We start from the raw sequence: 4,729 nt of genomic DNA, 5'->3' as shown, positions 1-4,729 counted from the left end.
CAACATGGATTCTTAACTTTGACGAAATGATGTAGCCATATAATAACATGGATTGTTATCATCATATAGCTTCAGTAAACAGTTGAAAACTAGATGTTAATGTGGTTTTAATCAGGACTGTGTGTCATGTTATAGGAGAAGAAGAAGTTACATGCAAAATCACTTTTTTTCCATCTGACAAAGGAATAAAAACCAACCATGACAACCAAGATGGAAACTCTTGATCCTTCAACTCTATCTGATGTCCCTTCAACTGTAACCTACAACGCTAAATCTGAGACAGTGACCTTACCAGGAGGGGTCGTCTCAGTGGCAGGCGTCACCATAGTGACCGGGGGCGTTGAGCTGTCTTGTGGATCCTGTATGCTGGCCTTTGGTTTTTGGGGAACTCTCATCGGCTTCAGTTGTGTATCTGTGGGTCTGTGGGACCAACTGAACCAGTCTAAAGGAGGAATCTCTCTCTTACTGGGACTGGGCTTTGTGATTCTGGCCCTCAGCTTCACGGTGGTGGGAAGTGTGGCTGCATATTACCTCCTGAGGAAGAAGAAGAGAGAGATTACACGAGAGGAGAGAGAGGATGGAAAAGAAGTTCTTGTAGAGAGTGGGAGGGTAATTAAAAAAGTCACAGTTTAAAAAAAATATATGAGAGTATGAAAGAAACTGACGACAAATATGCAAAGAATTTTGAATGGGCTGTAAATAACACACTAATGGGCAGGAAAAACTCAATGTCAGTTTCACTCCATAACTCCTGCTCTTCCCTTTATGTGTCCTGTTTTATGCTCCTTTCTACTTCTACTCCACAGCATCTTAAGGAAGGTTTTGTATTTTTTTTACTGAACTATATCTCATCAACAGCTATAGTTACTAATTTGATTATCACAAAACCAAACGTATGAGCAGCTTATATGTCTTGCTGTGTATGATTTGTTGCATTGTTTTAGATTTAACTACCCAAGAGTATATAAAGCAGTAGCAAGTAGCCTTATCCTGCTTTAAAATGTAAATATATACATCAGTAATAGTAATCCAGTATATTATAGTGTGGTTGCCTAATGCATACTTTATTTTTGACACTTTAAGTAGATCCTGCTGATCGTACTTCTGTACTTCTACTTAGGTAAAGTTATGAATACAGGACATTTACTTTGTTTTTATATAATTGTATTGCTACAAGTTGCACAGTTCTTCTTTCACCATGTAATAAATGTCAAACGTGTATGTTTATGTGTGTGAGAGACAGAGGTGGAGTGACGGAGAAAGAGAAAAAGATTCACATCTAAAAGAAGGCAGAAGTGTGCAAATAAACAGAATAAAGTGTTTGCAGGAGTCGGCCTTTGGGGTTTTGGGAGCAATTGTGAAACTGTGCAAACAGTACTGGATTAAATACAACAAACTTATAGTGACAGTGATGATAGTGGTAACAAATTTGAGAAGAATGAAGAGAGATGATATACCATAAATATGGTATTATAAAAATAAATCAGTACAGTAACAAGAAAGCAAGATTCACAACGTCAGCATAGGAAAAGCACAGGAGTTACTTATTAACAGTAATGATGGAAATGTTAAATGGAATATGACAATATTTTTGCAAAGATATAAAAAGGACATTAATGTAACATACTTATTTTGTCAACTGGCTCCAAAAAAGTCATTTATTTTGGTCTTGTCCCCATTCTTGTTCTTTTTGGAAAGATATTAGTGCTTTTATTTCCCAGTATACTGTTTCTGATTTTATGCTTTTATTAAAACATATTTTCTTACCCCTCTACCAAAAGAAATCAGTATTATATCATCAATTTGATCCTTCTGCTTGCAAAATTCCACAATACACAAATCTACATTTTCCAATTATAAATATATAAACTTTTTTTTTAATTTTGTAAAAACAATTGTAAAAATATTATAGCAATCCAAAGTTTAATGTTACGTTAATTTACCATGTATAATTAATTACACTAATTTATGATATCTGTCTTTCCCCTGGTGTTTTCTGTTCATGTATTGTAAAGTAAAAAGAAAAAATAGATTCTTTACACCTGTGTTTTTCCTAATTTGACATGTCAAAATGTCTTTTGTGAAGAGAAAGCCTATTACCAGTAAACAAATACAGTGTCCACAAGAGTAAAAGTAACACAACACAAGTAACGTTAACTGTCAGCCCAACAGTAAATAAATCAACACATCAGCCTAGTAACTAGCTACTATATCTAGCTTGGTTAGTACTAAACTGATTACAGAAAACTAATTTTAGTATCTTAAACACTCACTAAAATAACTATAATAACTAGTACACCTACAGATAATGGTCCAGGGCCAACAAGAACATTGAGAAGGTGTTTGTCTTTATGTACTAAGGGACAAAAAACGTCAAAAACGTAACAACTGTACCCGCTTTAGAACTGTGTCAGCAGCGGTTGCTACTAGCAACAGAACGTTCGACTGGAACCAACGGCTGCTGGAAGTATAACCTCTGAATGTAAAAGCGCCATTTTACTTATACTCTAAATATATGTAGACAGTAACTAAGGCATCTTAAAGGGCTACTGAGTGCAGGTCAAAGGGATAGAAACCATTAACATGAAGACAACAGACAGAAGGAAGAAGACGGAGAGGATTGAGAAAGCCTATACCTCCATCTGCTGGAATTAAGACTGTACTTCATCCAGTCACATTCCTCGGTGCACCGTGATTTACAGTAAATGTTGGTTCCTGTTGTACCTCAACATGTGAAACAGTAACTCCCCTTTGTCAAAGCTGTTTTCAGACTGATTATTTAAAGTTTGTATGTTCTCTGCAATGATACCTCGATAAAACACGTCCCAGTCAGTCGTTTCTTGTGTCCTTTGATTGAAGTTGACACCTGAATAACTTTATCTACAAACTTTACCTAATGTAAAATACGGAGGCGTATTGCATTCACTTGAAATGTTATTTTTTGGTTTGTTTTTCGGAGTAATTATTTCTGTTTTTCTGAGTAATTTATTTTGTGGTTTGTTTTTCTGAGTAATTTTTTTTTCTTCTGTTTTTCAGATCTCATTTATTTTTATGGTTGGTTTTTCTGAGTTATTTTTTTCAGATTTTCTGAATAAATTTAAAAAACAAACCAAAAAATAAATTATTAAAAAAAAAATAATCAATACGCTTCCGTAGTAAAACTTTAACTTTAACCCTATCCTTTTGCAGTGACACGTGAAAACAGACCCTCTAGTTCTCGGGTATGTGGGGTATTTCGACAGGTATCCGACTTGGACGTTCTTAACTCGGGTCACCTGACAACCCACTGCAACCTCCTTGGTCACGTGTCATCGTTCAAGTTTCAGGAAACTTTTTTTTCTCCTTCTGAAAACAAAACTACCCACGTCCCGCCCCTTCTCGTCTCCTATTGGTCACAGCAGACAATGGCAGCGCTCTGATTGGTCAGACGGGGGACATGTCCGCGCACATCAGAATCAAACCACACCCCCTTCTTTAAACGCGTTTATGTGTAATTGATATCGTCCCCGAAGAAAAAGCGGCTGGAATTTCAGTAATTTGGGGGCAGAGATATGAAAGTTACGCAGGACTCAAGCCGTTAAGGTGAGTTTGTTAAACGGCGACCGAACAGCGCGACGACTCGGCTTGTTTTTTAGTCAAGTTACAACTTTGTAAACTTGCTGCCAAATATCTCTCAAGGTGTCCACTGTCAAGCCATGTTACTTATTTATACAGTATGTCAATTCAAGTGTGTCCTTCTGTGTTTCTATTCTCCTTAGCTAACCAATACGGCTTATTAGCCCCAATTATCGACGTCTTATGAACCTGCTGCTTGCTTGTTTTTTAGGTTGTCATGTTAGTGTGTTTACATTTAACCGTTTGACTTTCTGTGTACTATTTGTGGTGTTGTTTCACACACACACACACACACACACACGCACACGCACACACACATAAAGGCGCTTGTCTCTGTGCTACACATTACATAATCCTTATTAGAGACATAAATATTTACCGGGAAGACCCACTGTCTCTTGGTTAAGTGTCAAAGGATATTTAAAGCACATTAGCAAGACTTTAAAGCCTGGTAGCTACATGCAACTTTGGACTAAAGCTGCAGCCTAAGCTGATGATGATTTTCATTATCAATTAACCTGCTGTTTATTTTCTGGTTTGATCGATTAATAATTTTGTCTGGACGTCAGGAAATGGAAACATTCCCATCACAATTTCCTAAAGCTCAAGGTGACATCTTGAGGTTGGTGGTTTAATGGTTACAATTCAAAGGATTACTCCATTGACAGAAAATACTCCTTTTATAATCAGTCACTAATTTAATAATCAATTCATCACTTTAGTAGTTAAGAGAAAATGCAAGACATTAATTGATTCCAGCTTCTTAAATCTGATGACTTGGTGCTTTTCTTTGGTTTTCTAGTATGTTAATATGTTGCCTTTTTATGAAAGGTTTAGTTTTGAACTATTGGTCATGAAAAACAAAAAGCATTTTGACTATTTTCTGACATTATGATTAATTGAGAAAGTAATAAAAATAACTGTTTTGTCTGACCAACAGTTCATAACACAAATATATTCAGGTTACTATTACATAACACAAAATAAAGCAGGAAATCCTCCCAACAGAGATGCTGAAACATGGAAATGTTTGCTTTAAGAATTTCTGCTGGAAAAATTACAATTAATTGTTTATCGAAGTAGTTGCCAAATTACTTTAAGATAAGATAAGATA

General features: G+C 35.9%; 1 protein-coding gene across 2 annotated transcripts in view; it reads left to right on the top strand.

Moving 5' to 3' along the window:
* Positions 1 to 3,429: 3,429 nt before the first annotated feature.
* Positions 3,430 to 4,729, top strand: part of si:dkey-17m8.1 (C-Jun-amino-terminal kinase-interacting protein 4) — an 11,410-nt gene continuing 10,110 nt past the window's right edge. For both annotated transcript variants that reach the window (XM_035672580.1, XM_035672579.1), the window contains exon 1: positions 3,430 to 3,582. The gene's annotated coding sequence lies outside the window, so the exon portion shown is untranslated. The remainder of the gene's footprint in view (positions 3,583 to 4,729) is intronic.

Source organism: Morone saxatilis, unplaced genomic scaffold, assembly GCF_004916995.1.
Source record: "Morone saxatilis isolate NCDOM2014 unplaced genomic scaffold, NCSU_SB_2.0 Contig24, whole genome shotgun sequence".
Lineage (NCBI taxonomy): Eukaryota > Metazoa > Chordata > Actinopteri > Moronidae > Morone > Morone saxatilis.
This window is presented reverse-complemented; position numbering and strand designations above follow the sequence as displayed.